The 19,694-nt window shown below is 40.7% G+C and overlaps 1 protein-coding gene and 1 pseudogene across 4 annotated transcripts in view; one reads left to right on the forward strand and one right to left on the reverse strand.

The window, feature by feature from the left end:
* The window catches only part of PDE8B (phosphodiesterase 8B), a 360,385-nt gene that overhangs the window by 129,369 nt on the left and 211,322 nt on the right, over nucleotides 1–19,694 (forward strand). The window lies entirely within an intron of this gene.
* LOC102847334 lies at nucleotides 11,254–12,564 on the reverse strand (annotated as a pseudogene).

The raw sequence follows: 19,694 nt of genomic DNA on the forward strand, positions 1-19,694 counted from the left end.
TGAGTCGCAGGCGACTCAACGGCACATAACAACAACAACATTGTTTTACATAGAATTCTTATACATTGTGTTTCACACTGTTCATCATTTGTTGTTCTTATACATTGTGTTTCACACTGTCCATCATTTGTTGTTGTTGTTGTTATGTGCCATTGAGTCACTTGAGACTCATAGCGACCCTATGTACAACAGCCCTAAACTCTGCTCTATCCTGTGCCAATTGCACTGTCTCCAGGACACCCATCTGGATTACCCAAGTCACTGAATCAATCCACCTCATAGAGGGCCTTCCCCTCCTGCGCTGTCCCTCCACCCTCCCAAGTATGATGTCGGTCCCTCCTTACAACATATCCAAAGTATGTTAGATGGAGCCTCAGAATCCTTGCCTCCAAGGAGCCTCCCAGTTTAACCCTTTCCAGATTGAATGTTTGTTTTCCTAGCAGTCCATGGTACCCTCAATACTGTTCTCCAGCACCACAGCTCAAAGGCATCAATTCTCCTTCTATCCTCCTTGGTCATTGTCCAACTCTCTGAAGCATAACAAGTGATAGCAAAGACCATGGCCTGTATCAGATGCACCTTAGTCTCCAGAGAGACACCATTACATTGTGTTTTATATAATCATTCCCATTCATTATGTTTTATAAAATTAATCACTATTGAACTGTGCCTACTATTTTTTAACCATTATAAGCCACCTCAGATTTACTCTGAAGGCAGTTAGGGGTTGTTGTTTTGGTCTGCTGTAGAGTGAGAATCAATCCATTGCTGACCCTCTAGTGGGTTTCCAGAGGCATTTAATCGCATGGGAGGAGATTGCCCATCCTTCCGTGGAGCAGCAGGTGGCCTTGAACCGTGTGCCTTCAGAATTGCAGCACAGTTTCTTTCCACTAGGCCACAATTTTTTAAAAACTATCACTCATACAATGGAACTGGTATTTTTTTTTCCTCTCCAGAATAGTTGTAAATGAGAATGCCATCAAGTCGAATACCATTCATAGCAATTCTGTGAACAGTGTCTCTGAACTGCCCTCTCCTGAGCCAGCCTCACTCAACTGACTGCAACCTCTGACACACCTGACTACATTGCCAGAGTCGCTGAGTCAAATCTGTCTCACCCAGGCTCTTCTCCTGTGCTGTCCATCTACACTTCTAAGCGTGATGTCCTTCTCCAAGGACCAGTGTATCCTGTCAACATGCCCAACGTATGTGAGACAGAGCCTCAAAATCTATGCCTAAAAGGAGCAAACTGGTTTCACTCTGGTTGAAAACCTGGTTTCATCCAGAATAGTAGTCCTATTGAAAATAACCTGGTTGAGTTTACTTAATTGATCCTCCTAACAATTGCTTTCCGTGTCTATGATCTCTAACATCTGGAGACATATCTGTTGGTCATGCTATGAACTTAGTGTATAATTAGAGTGACTATTTGACTCTTCTTCCAGAATTTAACTAGAAAAAGCAAAATGCTTAATAAGGAGGCACACCTCTTAATAATACCTAATCTGCAGTGAAAGTGGACTCAGATTTCAACTACAAACATATACTGGGTTTTTTCAAGATTATTTTTATTAATTTGATTTTGGAATAGCTAGAGTGATAGAAAAGCCATCACCTAACCCCAAAACCTGGCGCTCCCTGGTTAAAACAAGCTTGGAAGCAGGAGTGGCATCTACTTCTGTAAAATAGCTTGCCTCCAGATACCCTATGAGCCTGGAGAAAGGATGAAAGTCACACATGCAAGTGTAGAGGACTTTCGTTCATAGGGTCGCTATGAGTCACCTACGACTCAGCGGCACTTAACAACAACAACAGCAATAACCTCCAAACCAGATATGTCTTGGAGAGGGTGCAAGCCAGAGTGTTCTTTAAAGGTAAAGATTATTAAACTTTTTTTCACATACTTTGGGCATGTTGTTAGGAGGGGTTATTCCTCAGAGAGGGACATTATTCCTGGAAAAATGGAGGGGCAGTGAAAGAGAAGAAGACTCTTGACCAGGTGGTGTGACACGGTGACTGTGGCAATGGGCTTAAGTATGTCAGAGATTGTGAGGCTGGCATGGGATAGGACAGTTTTCAGATTGGTTGTTAATAGGTTCACTATAAGTTGTACTTGACTCAACAACACCTAACAACACCACCAACAATGATCACCCCCAAACCAGGATATAATAACTGATGGTGATAGTGGCACAATAAATAAGTTCTAGGCTTGACTACTTAAAAAAAAAACCCAACAAACCTACTTTCAAGGATGTTGTTAGTTGTGAGATGCCATCAAGTCAACTTTGGTGCGTGGCAACCCTGTGAACAGTAGATTAAAGCCTTACCTTGTCCTGCGTCAGGATCACCCTCTCCACTATAGTCAAGCCAGTTGTTGCAATCACTATGTCAGCCTATCTCTTTGAGGGTCATCTTCTTTTTCACTGATCCTCCACTCTTTCAAGAATGATATCATTCCCTAAAGACTGGTACCTGCTGAAAACATGTTTAAAGTATATGAGATGAGGTTTTACTATAATTTCCTGAAAGAAGCATCTTTTATCCACTGTTGAAGACACTCTGAAAATACTCCCCTTTCTTATTTCCTGCCTGAAAGCTCAGAGCTGAAAAGTTGGTTCTATAACAGTAATCATTAATGTTTTTAATGTAATAATTTCTCAGCACCTTCTTTTTAAAAGTATGCGTTTTTTTCTTTTTCTTTTGTAAATATTTTATACTGATTCATTTGCAAAGTTCAAATACATTGGTTTTCACACCAGATCTTTCTCACTTCCTCCCCCTCCATCAAATTGGGTGATCCTCCCCCATCCTCACACCTCTGCTTCCACTCTCCCTGCCTCTTCGTACTCATTCTACAGTAATGGTTTTATACAGTTTTTGTCCTCATGGAACTGAGTTAGTTCACTCAGCATAATGTTCTCCAGTTCCTCCTAAGTTACTATGTTTTTAACCATTCTGGTCTTAGGTTGGTTGGTTGTTTGTTTCATTATGGGGAAAGTGTATTTTGTCTGATTTCTCCATCTTTTCCAGAATCATATAACAATACTGCTATAGCAGAAGTGAGAATTGCCCTGTTCCTAAGGCCTTTTAAGACACTCAGCCTTTTCTTCTGTTAGACTGTGTTGATCAGGGAGTAAGGAGGTAGTCATCTCTTCTTGAGTGATTTACAGCTTTAGAAACCCACTGGAAGGTTAGCTGTGATTTAGTTCTGACTCCAAGCAGCGAGTTTTGAGGTTTTCATAACAGCACGGTGCAGCAGAGGGGCTTGTCACCCTTTGGGTGTTTGTGCTGCGTAACTTCACTGTCAGGTTCTCTTTGTGCACTGGACTTTGAAGCCTCTGCCCTTTGTTTCATCCTTCTTAGACTCTTGTATTGTCCCTTGCTTTCATTCCTGATCTGTGCTATGATTTTTCCCAAGCTTCATCAGTCATCATGTTGATCCAGTCTCCAAACAGTGGGTGGTAATTAAGTCACCTTTCATATTTATTCTTATTATGTGAATTGATTACAAAGAAATGATTTACAAGAAGGAACAGTTAGAAGAAAGAGTTCAGGGTGGGTAGTGTCTTTAGTGAACAAACAAGATATTTATAGGTTGATGGTGAAATTGTTTAGTTTGAGATTAGAATAAGATGTTTCTGAAACATATAACCAATGAATAGGTTCTTGAGAGATTTCCTTATACCACAGTTTGTCTCTACTTGCCAAATGAACTCAGTGATTGTCATTATTTACCTGGCTAAATAAAAATCATGCGGAATGATGAGTGGGTATTAAGAATGGATGATGTTTGGCTAAGGGATAGTTAACTGCCAATGACCATTAAATAGCTTCATTTGTGTTTATTCAGTGTCTTATTTATTCCCATGCTCTCTCTTAACCTTCCACTTCCTTCTCATAGTACTGAAGCTGTTGCCTGTTAAGAAATTGGTCACATGAAGATACCACTGTATAAGGAACATTAGAGCTTCTGAATCCTGCTCTTATCAACGGTCCTGTTAAACAAGGTTTCCAGAGGGTGTCAGTACACAGAGAAGAATGACTGCTGATAGCAGCCCTTGGATTATATGGCCCACTTGAGTGGAAATATCCTTGGCAGAGGAAGAATCATAAAAGTTATCACTACTCTTTCCAGCCTCTCACAGACATAGTGGTATGCTGCTGTATGCTGCTTTGGAAGAGGCTCCGGCTCCCGGCCTAACTTACTTCACCAGCCAGATGAGAATCAAGTGGGTTCAGAAACCAAACAGCAAGTTAAAAAAAAAGAACTCTTGAAAACAGTATCCTTTTCCATGTAGACTGTGGACTTATCCCTTATTGTTTAGGAATTAAGTTATTCTTGGCAGGGAGTGGGTTTGGGGGTAGGTAACTCTATTCATGAAATCCATGAAGTAAAGATCTTGTGGAGAATACTGGCCAAACTTTAACAGATAGAGTGCTATGTCTGCATTGAAGTGGTCTGGACCCATGGCCATCTGCCTTGCTCCCTGAGTCGCTCCAGTGACTGCTTACCAATATCAAGTAGGAAAGGTGAATGGGAATTAATAATAAGAGACTATGTTACTGTTGTTAATTGCATTGAGTGAGCTTCCAACTCTTGGTGACCTTGTTACACACTTGCTTGCATAAAATGAAGACTTGAAGTACTTACCAGTGAAGCTTTGGGTCAGAGGCTATCAGATTGCACCTCAGCATAAAGAAAAACAATTTGTGATAAATGGACCAATAAGCAACTTCATAATAAATGGAGAAAAGATTGAGACTGTCAAGGATTTAATTTTGCTTGGATCCAAAATCAGCACACATGGATGCAGCAGCCAAGGGATTATATTAGTCAAATCTACTACCAAAGACCTTTGTAATCGTGCTTATACAAAACCTATACTTGGACCAAGAAGCAGTCCTCAGAACAGACCAAGGAAACACGGCATGGTTCAAAATCAGGAAGAGTGCATCAGGATGCATCCTGTCTCCATACTTTTTCAATCTGTATGGAGAACAGATCATTTGGGAGGCAGGGCTTTATGAAGAGGAGTGTGGCATCAAGATTGGAAGAAGACTCATTAACAACCTACAATATGCAGATGACACAATCTTGTTTGCTGAAATGGAAGAAGACCTGAAGCACTTGCTACAAAAGGTCAAGGACTATAGTCTTCAATATGGATTGAAGCATATCATCAAGAAGACAAAGATTCTCACCACTATGCCAATTGGCAACACCATAATAGATGGAGAAGAGATTGAGGTTGTTAGCAATTATAGCTTGCGCGGATCCACAATCAACATTCTTAACACCAGCATTCAGGAAATCAAAAGATGAATTGCATTGGGAAAAATCTGATGTCGTGGACCTCTCCAGAGTGCTGAAGAGCAACAGTGTTAATCTAAATACAAGGTGAGCCTAATCCAGGCCATGGTCTTTTCAGTTACTTGTAGTGCTTCAGAGAATTGGACAATGACTAAGGATGACAGAAGAAAAATAGGTTCTGTCTTTGAGTTGTGCTGGAGAAAAGTCTTGATCATACCATGGATAGCTAAGAAAACAAATAGGTCTGTCTTGGAGAGCATGAAACCAAGTTTCTTCTTGGAGGCTAGGATTTTGAAGCTCTGCTTCACTTACTTTTGGCACGTGGCCAGGAGAGATCAGTCCTGGGAGAAGGACATCATGCTTGGAAGAGTGTACAGACAATGCAGGAAAGGAAGATCCTGGATGAGATGGATTGATACAGTAACTGGGACATTGGGGGTCTTGTACGCCAAAATTATTAAGACTGACTCAGGACATGGAAAGATTCACAGTTGCTGTACATAGAGTCGCTGTACACCACAGGTGACTCAATGGCACATAACAACAATAACAGGTTTATAACTATGATAGATTTGGAAGCAGGAGTGACATCCACTTCCTCTGGGAACTCTATGAACTTAGATAAATCCTGGTAATTGTAGAGTGGCTCAGGCCTTTTGTTCATAGGGTCACTCGTGCTCAACATGAAGGCAATCAACAACAAAGAACAAAGATAATCAATTTAAAAATGAAAGTATACCTAACTCAAGCTATGCTATTTTTAACTGCTTCATAGACTTGTGAAAGGTAGACAATGAATAAGAAAAACTGCAGAGAAATTGATTATGATGTTGGTAAAGAATGTTGAATGCATCGTGAACTGCCAGAAGAACATGCAGCCAAAGTGTTCCTTAGAAGCAAGGATGGTGAGATTTCATCTCATATTTTGGGCATGTTGTCAGAAGAGGCCATTACTTGGGAAAGGGTTAGAGTTAGGATTAGGGTTAGATCATCACTAAAGGAGAGGAAGACCCTCATTGGCATGGATTGGCATAGTGACTGCAACAAGGAATTTAAGAAATTGTGTGGATTGTGCAGGTTTGAAATGGAATCACTTTGAGTCAGAATCATCTCAGTAGCACCTAATGGTAACCATGCACAACAGAGCAAAACATTGCCTCTTCTTTTAGGATGTACAACTTCCTCAATTTTTACTATCTTCTATCCTAAGTGCATTATTTTTTTTTTATCACTATACCAGACAATTTCTTCTTAAATGCATAGGTTTGTTTGGTTTTTTGTTTTTGTTTTTTAAATAATTTTTTAATTATGATTTTTAATGAAAGTTTGCAGAAAACTTTGATTTCCATTAATTCATTGCTGCATATTTTTCTCCCTACCCCCACTTCACTTTTCTTTTTAAATAATTCATTCATAAAAAGCATCAATTCATTATTGCACAATTTCCTCCCTCCCTCCTCCCCGAGTCCACTTTGCTATTCTTCTCTTATTCTGGCCTGTTGTCATGCAAATAATGCCTAATCATATATTCCTTTTATACAGTTCTTTCCCTCATCTGTTCCAATACAGTGTTCATTATTTACTTTCTATTTTCTTAGTTTCTCCCAATGCCCAATGTCAGTCCTGTTTCAAAATAGTGGCATAATGAAGTATTTATCCTTTTGCAACTGAGATATTTCATTCAGCATAATGTCCTCCAGGGTTACCTATTTTGTAGAGTATTTTATGAGTTCCTTGTTTTTCAGTGCTGTGTAGTATTCAATTGTGTGAATATACAATAGCTTCTCAATCCATCCATTTGTTGATGGACCCTTGGGTTGCTTCCAACTCTTTGCTATTGTGAACAACGCAGTGATAAACATGGATGTGCATATATCTGTTTGGATGGCAGTTCTGGTTTCTTTGGGGTATATTCCCAGTAGTAGAATTGCTAGGTCAAATGGTATTTCTATTTCCAGCTTTTTTAGAAATCCCCATACTGCCTTCCAGAAGGGTTGTACCATTTTATACTCTCACCAACAGTGAATAAGGGTTCCAGTTTCTCCACAACCTTGCCAGCAAACCTATTATTTCACAATGAAACAGCAAGATCTGCTTCATAGTCTCTTTTATTTCCAAAGCTCAACTGAAATCTGTCTACCATTGATGACTCTGCTCATATTTGAAATACCAGTGACATAACTTCATACATCATAGAACATGTAACCACCAGGGCTTCTTACTAGGCCGTAGGAATTCCCTATTCAGGGCTTGGTGTGGTTTCTTTTGATTACTAATGGTGGAAGTCCAAAGATGAAAATTGTTAAGAAGTTAGGAGTGGGACTATATCAGACAAAGTTATGTAGATGCACTCTCCAATTTTCAAGAAGATAAAAATGTTTTTGGAGAAAGAGAGAGTCAGTGATGATACTGGAAATAATAGTGTAAATGGAAATACTCTACAAAGCATTCAGAGGCAAGAACTAGAATCAAGACCAGGAGGGAGAAATGAAAAGAAAGGATATTGCGGTAGTGCTGGCTTCATATCTCTCAAAATAACTTTATTACCAATACAAACTATCATTTGTTGAAGTGCCAAATGGTTCTCATCTATTATTCATTCTCATCTACTCTTCAGCAGCTACTTTATATTGTACAGAAAATTGGGACCCAGGGCAGGTTATCCTGGTGATTCATAGAGAAGAACCAATGTGAATACATAAGTGATTTCTCATTTAGCTTCTCTAGAGTCCTGCTCTGCAAAGAGTGGTCCTTGAAACAGTGGCATTAGCATATCCTGGGAGCCATTGTAGGAAGCTCTAATGGTGTAGTCTGTAGAGGGTTTTGCTGCTGACCCACAAGCAGTGCCTCTCTGGTGATTCAGATTTGCCAGCAGCAATATGATAGAAAGACGGCCAATCTCCTATGGAATCTACAGCCTTGAAAACCCACTGGAAGGTCAGTTATGAATAGGTTCTTAATGGCAATGAATGAGTTTGAGAAGGAGCTGTTATAAATGCAGATTTTCAGGCCCCATCCTCAAATCTACTTATTCAACCAGACTTGTGTTTAAAAAGATCTCTTATGATAAAAGTTCATGAAACCTGGACAAAATCTTGGCTCCTGCTGTTCCTGTGATATACAAGGTTCCCTTGGTGCTCTGCTGATGTTTAATCAGGGAAGAAGGGTGAAAGTAGAGGCTTGAGGGTGAGAAAAGGCTGGAGCAGCATTCACAGGAATATAATACACTATGCTAAGTGCACACTTCTGGAAAGTTATGATCTTGGTTTATTCACAAATTAAGGCTAGCCTGGGTAAGAGCTTCATATTAAGTTGATAAGGTTGTGCTTACAGACGGAATGCCCAAGTGGCCTCACTTGACTCTAATTGTTCTAAAAGTCTCAGTTACCCAGTCTCTTGGGAGTGGCATGCTGTAGTTGGCTGATCTGTTATCAAAGGACTTGCTGTTCCGTCATCATGCTGTGCTATTTCACAACTTGGTGCCCTTTGTACATGCTATTCCTTCTATTTCTTCTTTGGCTTGTCTTTTCAAAACCCTCCTTGAGAGTCTTCTATTCTGGAAAGCCTTCCTGATCAATCTTAGCTCCTGTCTGATTTTGGGCTCTGTTCCATGTTCCTGTTTAACTCTCTGTAATGCCTTGTCTGAACAGAGCAAGGGAACATGGCATGATTAAAAATCAAGAAAGGAATGTGTCAGAAAGCAGTTGTTATAGGGAGCTCTGATAATGTAGTCTGTAGAGGGTTTTGCTGCTAACCCAAAGGCATGTAACCTTTATACATTTTGTAATCTATATACTGAACAGATCATTCAAGGGGTTGGACTGTGTGAAGAAGAATGTGGACTCAAGATTGGAGGACGATTTCATCAACAACCTGCAGATAACACAACCTAGCTCGTTGAAACTGAGGAAGATTTGAAGCACCTGCTGCAGAAGATCAAAGACTACAGACATTGATATTGCTTGCATCTCAACATAAAAAATATTCCCGAAATTCTCACTGCTGGACTAGTGGGCAGCATCATGATAGATGGAGAAAAGATTGGCATTGTTATCAATTTCATCTTGATTAGATCCACAATCAACATTCTTGGCGAGCAGTCAGGAAATACAAAAATAAGTTGCATTTGGGAAATCAGTTGTCAAGTATTTCTCCGGAGTACTAAATAGCAGTGATGTCAGTCTGGAGACTAAGGTGCTTCTGATTTAGTCCATGGTCTTCTCAGCTGCTTACTACATATCTGAATGTTGGACAGTGACTATGGAAAACAGAAGAAGAATTGACATCTTTGAGTTGTGGTCCAGGAACAGTATATTGAACATATGATGGACTGTCAAGAGGAAAAACAAGTCTGTCCTGGAAACAGTGAAACAGGTGAAATAGAGGGCTCCCTGGAGCCCAAGATTTTGAAACTATGTCTCACATACTTTGAACTTGCCATCAAGAGGGACTAGCCATTGAAAATCCAACTCTTCTAAGTCCAGCTAGCTATTCTGGTAGTTCTTTGTCAATGTACTATTCATAGCCATTTCTGGATGATCTTTCACAATGTTTTGCTTGCATGTGATACTGATTCTTAGTGGTAATTGACATTAATATCAATTATTGCCAATCCTTGGAAAAGGACATTATGCTTGAAAGGATGGAGGGTCAGTGCAAGAGAAGAAGACCCTGATGAGATGAATTGGCACAGTGGCTGTGATAATGGGGTCAAGTGTGGCAGAGATGGTGAGTTTGGCTCAAGATAGGGCAAGATTCAAAGCCATTGTTCTTTGAGTGACTGAGTTTTAGTCAGCTGGATAGGACATAAAAACAACAAGAAGACCTTGTATGTTTGAAGGCCTTGCCATGATGCCTAACACATTGTAAGTGCTCAGAAAGCATTATTTGGCTAACAGCCTAGGAGTACGAATAAAGATAATTGAGACTAGAAAAGCATATATTTGAGAACAAGTGTCATAATATAAAGAATGCAAAAGTAAAAGTTTAGTAAGAGACATGTTTAAGTGGTTGAGTAAGAGATTTCTGTGTTATCAAGGGAAGGTGAGCAAAGCAAGAGAGAGGGAGTAAAGTGGTCTAATGCTTCTGCTTGCTGCCAGGTAGGGGAGAAAGATGACGTTGATTTAAAGAGATATACTCACCAAATCATTCTACTTAAAAAAATTTTTTTTAATTGAGATTTTAACAAAAGTTTACCAAGAACTTGGATTTTTGCTCATTCATTTGTTGCACCTTTTCAAATCATTCTACTTTTTTTCTTTTCACTGCAGCACTTTATTCTTACACGAGGCGGTGTTGCTGGGGCCTAATGCTCGCACATGACAGTAGAAAACCCAAAATTTGTCATCTCTAGAGTTGAGAATTGTGTACAAAAACCTTACGTAAATTAAGAGGATGAATACAATTTACAGTTTTCAGTGCAAACCGTCTTCCAACTCAAGGCAAGTAACATCCACTGCGATCTGGCGGGAAACGGCTAAGAAAGGAAATGGGGTCCTAAGGCTCAGATTTTTCCAATCACATGAGGTGAGGCCAGCGGTCAAGACCACCGCTCCCAGCCTGCAGCTTCTGGGGGTCCTGGAGCCGTCAGCTCTGCCATCAATACCCTGCAGGCCACGAGGTCGGGGAGATGGGTGCTCACCCCAACGGCCTTCTCCACTCTGTGTCATCCCACACCGCAGCCACGAGTGGCCGGGTCACGTGAGCTAAAGGTTAAAATCAAAGATATGTACAGGGTATTAAACATAGACCTAGGGAACAGGCTGCATGATACAAGGTCAGATCAGCAACAAGGTCTAGCTCCAGTGCTGATTTCGAGATACAGGCTTCAAGGACAATTCTTTTCAAAGGCTTCTTCCAGTTTCAGAGGCTAGCATGAGGTGTGCGGGTTGGCCACACTCGGAGAAGCTCATGCAGGCAGGCACCTGCCGGCAGTCCGTTTAGAAGCATTTGCGGTGGACGATGGAGGGGCCCGACTCGTCGTATTCTTGTTTGGTGATCCACATCTGCTGGAAGGTGGACAGCAAGGCCAGGATGGAGCCTCCGATCCACACAGAGTACTTGAGTTCAGGGGTGCAATGATCTTTTTTTTTTTTCTATAATTATATTTTATTAATTTTCATAAACATTTACAGAGATTTTGGGCTTCCACTCATTCATTGTTGCACTATTCTCTCTACCCTCTTCCCAGTTTGTTCTTGTCCAAATGCCACAGTGCTTGTCAAAGCCAGTTCTGATTAATCTTCTTTGTCAGTGTATCCTTTGCCATTCCCTATCACTCCTCCCTGAGTCATGGTCCTGGGCGCCAGTGCCGTGATCTCCTTCTGCATCCTGTCGGGGATGCCTGGGTACATGGTGGTCCCGCCCGACAGCACGGTGTTGGCGTAGAGGTCCTTCCTGATGTCCACGTCACACTTCATGATGGAGTTGAAGGTGGTCTCGTGGATGCCACATGACTCCATCCCCAGGAAGGACGGCTGGAAGAGTGCCTCTGGACACCAAAAGCGCTCGTTGCCGATGGTGATGACCTGGCCGTCGGGCAGCTCATAGCTCTTCTCCAGCAAGGATGAGGAGGCGGCGGTGGCCATCTCCTGCTCAAAGTCCAATGCCACATAGCACAGCTTCTCCTTGATGTCACGCACGATCTCACGCTCAGCCGTGGTGGTGAAGCTGTAGGATCACTCGGTGAGGATCTTCATGAGGTAGTTGGTCAGGTTGCTCCAGATGCAGGATGGTGTGGGGCAGCGCGTAGCACTCGTAGATGGGGACCGTGTGGGTGATGCCGTCGCAGGAGCCCATGACGATGCCCGTGGTGCGGCCCGAGGCGCACAGCGACAGCACGGCCTGGATGGCCACGTACATGGCGGTGTGTTGAAGGTCTGGAACATGATCTGGGTCATCTTCTCGCGGTTAGCCTTGGGGTTGAGGGGAGCCTCGGTCAGCAGCACTGGGTGCTCCTCGGGGGCCACGCGCAGCTCGTGGTAGGTGTGGTGCCAGATCTTCTCCATGTCATCCCAGTTGGTGACGATGCCGTGCTCGATCGGGTACTTGAGCATCAGGATGCCCCGCTTGCTCTGCGCCTCGTTGCCCACGTACGAGTCCTTCTGGCCGATGCCCACCATCATGCCCTGGTGGCGGGGGCGGCCCACGATGGACGGGAAGACCGTGCGGGGGGCGTCGTCGCCCACGAAGCCAGCCTTGCACATGCCGGAGCCATTGTCGATGACCAGGGTGGCGATCTTTTCCTCCATGGCGACCGAGAGAAGGGCGCCAGGAGAGGGAGCGAGCCAGCGCGGAGGCAGCAGCAGCAGCAGGGGAGACTGAGCAAATCATTCTACTTTTAAGACAGCTTTGTATTTGCTTTAGTTGATTAGATGAAATTAGTGTATAGTCATTTAGTTAATTCAGATTCACAACACTCTCAGATAGAGTAGAACTTCCAAAAGAATTTCCAAGCTGCGAATGTTTTATGGCAGATTATTTTACCTTTCTCTCTCAGGGTGGCTGTGGGTTCAAGAGTCAATCTTTTGATTAGCAGTCAAATGCCACCAGGGTCACCAGAGCTCCTTAAGCTGTTATAGGCATTAAAAAAAAACCCCAAATTGTCTTTGAGTTGGAATTGACTTGTAGCTCACCCTGCACTGAGTTTCCTAAGCAGTAAATCACATAGGAGGAAATTTTGCATCTTTCTCCCAAAGAGCTGTTGATGGATTTCAGCTATCCAAAGTGACCTTCGGGCTAGCATCGCAACTCTCTACAAATTACAGCTCAGTTGTCTTTTTAGAGTTGTACTGCTTTGTAATCCTTGTGATTCACTTACCCACATGCTCACACCCAAACTCATTGCTGTCAAGTCATAATTAACCTATCACTAACCCTCCTTTGAGTTTTCTAGGCTATTTATTCAGGCACATAGACCAATGGAACAAAACTGAGAACCCAGAAATAGACCCAGCTATCTATGGTCAACGGATATTTGACAAGGAAATCAAAGCTATCAAATGGGGAAATGACAACCTCTTCAACAAATGATGCTGACAAAACTGGACTGCTACTTGCAGAAAGCTGAAACAAGATCCACAGCTCACACTGTACACAAAAATCAACTCAAAGTGGTTCAGAGACTTGGGAGTAAAACCCAAAACCATAAAGATCTTGAGAGACAAACTGGAACCAAGCTTAGAAGCTGTAGTCTATGGTATAGAGAGACTGCCAAATATAGCCAAGAAATGCACAATCTGAAGAGGATAAAATTGATGAATGGGACCTTCTAAAGATTAAATCCCTCTGCACATTAAAACCTTTTTTTCCAGCACTCTGAAAAGAGAACCTACTGACTGGGAACAAACATTGGGCAATACCATCTCAGAAAAGAGTCTCATAATGAAAGTTTACAGAATACTCCTGGGCCTCCACAAGAAAAAGACTGATAATTTGATTATTTCCCAATTACAAAATGGCAAAAGACATGGAAGAGTTTTCAAAGAGGAAAATACTCTAATGGTCAACAGATATATGAAGAAATGCTCTAAATCACTGGCATCAAGAGAGATGCAAATCAAAGCCACAATGAGATTCCATATCACTTCAGTAGCTGTGGCAAAGTTTAACAAGATAGCAAGTAATATATGTTGGAAAGGATGTGGTGAGGTAGGAACTCTTATCCATTGTTGGTGGAATTGTAAAATGGTACAAACACTCTGGAAGGCAGTTTGGTGCTTCCTCAAAAAGCTGGACATAGAAATTTCCTATGACCCAGATATTCCATTGCTTGGACTGTACCCTGATAAAATGAGAACTGAGGCTCAAATGGAGACTTGTACACCAGTGTTCATAGCAGCATAATTCACCATCACAAGAACATGAAAGCAGCCCAGATGTCCAACCACAAGCAGATGGATTGAGAAATTATGGTACTTTCACACAATGGAATACTACACAGCATGCAGGAGCAATGATTTTGTCAATTACTACCTAACTTGGGAGGGACTGGAGAGTGTTATACTGAGTGAAATCAGCATCATAAGGACAAATACTGTAAAACCATTGTTGTAGAACAAGTATAAAGATCCAAGAGGGCGGGAGGGTGGAAGGAGAAGGGTGAGAATGGGCACGGGTGGGGGTGGCTGTTAATCAAATAATAGGGTTGCACAATTTGATGATTGGAAGGGATGAAGGAAATGGGAAAGATCCGGTGTGAAAACAATGTATTTGAACTTTGTAAATAAATCAGTAAAAAAAATTATATATATAATATATAAATATAATATATATTATACATAATATATCTATTTTATATATAATATATAAATATAATATATATTATACATAATATATCTATTTTGTTGTTATGTGTCGTCGAGTCATTTGCGAGATATATAAAGATTATATATAAATATATATTATACATAATATATTTATATATTAAATATATATAAAATTTGTATATTATAATGCATATAAAATATAACATATATATTATATATAGTATAATATATATAAATATATATATAAATATTTCCCATAGAGCTCCTGGTGGAGCTGATTCTCCTAGGGAGCTTCTGGTGTATCTGAACCACCAGAGATGTATGACTTTTGGGTGAACAGCAAGACCTGCTATGGACTAGGCCACCAGAACTGCTATATATGTATGTGTACACATACATGTACACATGCACATATATACACACACACATATGCATGTATAGTTCTCATTTGTATACATTTTATAGGCCATAAAGTCTAATTTTACTTTTATATATTTATCTTTAAGTAGGTGGATCTATATATCCTATTAATTCTATCTGTAATTTATTTAAAATCAGCTCCTTAGAACAGGCATGTCATTGCCTATTATAATATTTTTCCTATGGGAAGTATGGTCAAATTCATTAATTAAGTTTTTAAAAAAATTCACTCGCTATCTATTACCTGAAACAATGTGAGAAACCCTTTTGAGGGATGCAGTCAGAAACTGGTAATTATTTTTGTCTTTCAGGAGCCCTGACAGCCTCAGTGAGAGCGATCACAGATAGACACCTCCTCATCTCTAGATGTGATATTATTGATACTATTCCCTAATTTTCACATTCTTTTGGATTACTTGTTTTAGGAAATGGGAACAGTCAGTTGGTTAAGTAGCTGTATTCCAAAGTTCTTAACATAGACTGATGAGCATTTCCAAGGCTTCAGTTTGTTTTAACATGTCACTTGGTATTCCTTGAATTCCTGGAACCTTATATTTTGCCAATGCCTTCATGTAGCCATGTAAATAATGTAACCAAGGAAGAGAGATGTCAATTTAATTGGCAATCAAAATTATATGGAAAGAAATTTTGTTTAATTTACTGGTCTGATTTTCCTTTTAAAAATGGAAATACTGTAAAAAGTAAAAACATATAATTATACTACTTCAAAGAAGTATACACTTAAGTGTGTGTGTGTGTGTAGATGGATTGACACACTGATTGCTACAGTGGGCTTCGGTGTGTCAGGAAGTGTGGAAATGACACAGGAATAGGACAGGGTTCAGATAATTGTTCATAGAGTCACTGTGGTTCGTACTTGATGGTACCTAATAACAACAACAACAACAACAAATACATGTATTTGGGTTGGTTGAGTCACTTCCAACTCATAGCAACCCTATGCACAACAGACAAATGCTGCCTGATCCTGCACCACCCTCACTGTCATTGTTAATGTTTGAGCCCACTGTTGCAGCTTCTGTGTTGATTCATCTCATTGAGGATCTTCCTCTTTTTCACTGACCTTGTACTTTATCAAGCATTATGTTCTTTCTTGGGACTGATCCATCCTAATAATATATCCAAAGGATTAAAATTATGATTTTGATCCTAACTTCTGAAAAGCATTCTGATTGTACTACTTCCAAAACAGAGTATTCATTCTTATGACAGCTCGTGGTGTGTGTTGTATTCATTGTTCTTCATTAATACCATCATTCAAACTCATCTGTTCTTCTTCAGACTTCCTTATTTATTGTCCAGCTTTGGCATGCATTTGAAGTTATTGAAAAATACCACAGGTTGGTTAAGCATCTCTTAGTCTTCAGAGTGACATCCTTGCTTTTAAATACTTTAATAAGTTCTTTTGCAACAGATCTGTTCAGTGCTGTACATACTTTGATTTCTTGACTTTTTTTTTATTATTGACTATAGACTATGTAGTAAAGTCTGTCTTCAATATATATAAGCTCGTTGCCATCCAGTTGAATTCCAGTTCATAGCAATGCAATAGGACAAAGTAGAACTGTTCCTATAGTGTCAGAAACCTTGAAAATTGACCTTTCTATATGAGGAGGAATGTGGCATCAGGATTGGTGGAAGATTCATCAACAACCTGTGTTATGCAAATGACATAACCCTGCTTGCTGAAATGGAGGAGGACTTGAAGTGCTTGCTGCAGAAGATCAAGGACTGAAGCTTTCAGTACTTGATTGAAGTACTTGATTGAAGCAGTAGTTGACTGAAGCTCAACATCAAAAAAACAAAGATTCTCCCCACTGGGCCAATTGGCTGCATCATGATAGACGGTGAAGAGATTGATATAGTTAACAGTTTTAGTTTGCTTGGATCCATAGCCAACACTCTTGGTACCAGCAGCCAGGAAATCAAGAGACAAATTGTATTGGGAATGTTAGCAATCAGGAACCTCTTCAGAGTACTGAAGAGCAGTGACATCAGGCTAGAGACTAAGGTGTGCCTCATCCAGGCTATAATCTTCACAATTGCATGCTCTTCATTGGAGAGCTGAACAGTGCTTAGGGATGATAGAAAGAGAATTGATGCCTTTGAGCTGTGGTGCTAGAGAGGAGTGTTGAATATACCATGGACTGCTAGGAGAACTAACAGGTTTGTTCTGGAGAGGGTGAAGCCAGTCTGCTCCTTGAAGTCAAGGATTCTGACACTTCTTCTGACATCTTTGGGCATGTTGCAAGGGGGGACCAGTCCTTGGAGAATAACATCATATTTGGGAGAGTGGAGGGACTTGACAGGAGAGAAAGACCCTCGATGAGATGGATTGATCCAGTGATTGGGGTATTGGGAATAGGTGTGTCAGAGACAATGAGGTTGGCACAAGATAAAGCAGGGTTTAAGGCTCTTGCACATAGAGTTGCTATGAGTTTGCAAGTGACCCGACAGCACATAACAACAATAATAACAATCATCGTGTTGTGTGGTACTCTGTTGCTCTCCCACTCCCCCATTTCCTTAGTAAACCCCACAACTGTGAGTTAAAGTCTGTGAGTCACTTTGAAATGACAGTTTAACCTAATGATTAGTAGAAATAGGTGCTGGATCATGTGCAGTGGCATGTCTGACCATGCAGCTATTTGTTTCGTACTATGGATGATATTGATGCAGACAGTTCCCCTTTATGAAGTGAGTAGAAGTCAGATTTGGCCTTTTCCATGTTACCACTTCTCCTTTCACATTACCATAGGTTTTCGAGGCTGTAATCTATATGGAAGCAGATTGCCACAACTTTCTTTCACAGAACAGCTGTGAGTTTAAACTGCCATACTTTCATTTAACAACTAAGTATTTTGATCTCTGCATTACCAGGGCTCCTTATTATTGTTATGTGCCATCAAGTTGACAGTGACTCATAGCCACCCTGTGAACAGTAGCTCTGAACTCTGCCCTCTGTGGAGCCAACCTCACTGTCTCTGACACATCTGCCTCTATTGCCACAGTCACTGTGTCAGTTCATCTTGTCCAGAGTTTACCTGTATGGCCTGACCTTCCACCCTTCCAAGCATGATGTCCTTCTCGAAGGACAGGTCCTCCTGACAACATGATCAAAGTATGCAAAGTAGAGTTTCAAAATCCTTAACCTCCAAAGAGCAATCTGGTTTCATCTTTTCTAGGACAGACCTCTTTATTCTCTTTGCAGTCCAATATAGTTCAATATTTTTCTCCAGCATCACAACTCAAAGGCATAGATTCTTCTTCTTTCATCTTTAGTCATTGTTTAGATCTCAGGTGCATAGTAAATATATGTGTATGTATTCTATATGTACACACAGAGATTCTTTTCCTTGATTCCGTACTCTGCTAGCTCCACCCTGGAGGTAACTAATATTCACAGTCTAGAATATATCCACAATAAGGGATATATCTCTCACTTTTTCTGTAAAATGCTGGTCTCTTTGATACTTCTCTAAGTCTGAACATTTGGATTAAGACAAACAAGGAAGAAGGATTGGCTGTCCAATTCTGAAATAGCAGGCCTCCGAAAACCCTATGTACAACAGAACACATGTAGAATAATGGAAAGGGCAACTGAGGTTGAGCTTTCATATAAGGAAATACAAAGGAAGAGGAGCGGTTGTAAGCAGACACTAGTTACTGGGACATGGAATGTGAGAACCATGAGTGTAGGAAAATTAGATATTGTTAAGGAAGAGATGGAACGCATAATATTGAAATACTAGACATTGGTGATATGAGATGACTGGCAGGGGGCATTTTGAGTCAGATGATCATATATATTACTCTGGAGATGAAAAGGTGAGGAAAAATGGAGTTGCTTTCATAGTTAAGAAAGTCATTTCTAGATCCATCTTGAAGTACAATATTGTGAGTGACAGGATAATATCCATACACATACAAGGAAGTCCAGTGAATACCACTATCATTCAGATATATGCACCAACAACCAGAGCCAAGGAAGAGGAAACAGAAGATTTTTACCAACTTTTACAGTCGGAGATCGATTGAACATGCAGTCAAGATTCATTGATAATAATGGGTGACTGGAATGCAAAAGTTGGGAACAGAGAAGAAGATTCAGTAGTTGGAAAACATGGACTCAGTGACAGAAATGGAGCTGGAGAGAGAATGATTAAATTTTGCACAATGACTTATTCATTGCAAATACTCTTTTTAAGAGACATAAGTGCAGGTTATATACATGGATTTAACCTGATGGTATGCATAGCAGTCAGATCAATTACATCTGTGGAAAGGACTGCTGGAGAAGCTCATTATCAGCTGTGAAAACTAGGCCAGGAGCTGATTGTGGTACAGACTACCAACTACTCATACGCAAGTTCAAACTGAAGCTGAGGAAAATTAAACCAAATCCACGGGAACCAAAATATGACTTTGAGTCTGTCCCACCTGATTTCAGAACCATCTCAGGAACAAGTTTGAGGCCTTGAACACTAATGAGCGACAATCAGATGAGTTGTGGGAGGATATCAAGGTTGCCATCCAGTAAGAGTGCAAACGGTCATTGCAAAGACAGAAGAGGGAAAGAAGAGCAAAATGGATGTCAGAAGAGACTCTGAAAATTGCACTGGAGCACAGAGAAGCCAAAGCAGAAGAAAAAATTCAAGATACTAAAGATTTGA

This window comes from Elephantulus edwardii, unplaced genomic scaffold (assembly GCF_000299155.1).
Source record: "Elephantulus edwardii isolate Elephantulus edwardi_28Jun2011 unplaced genomic scaffold, EleEdw1.0 scaffold00082, whole genome shotgun sequence".
Taxonomy (NCBI): Eukaryota; Metazoa; Chordata; class Mammalia; order Macroscelidea; family Macroscelididae; genus Elephantulus; species Elephantulus edwardii.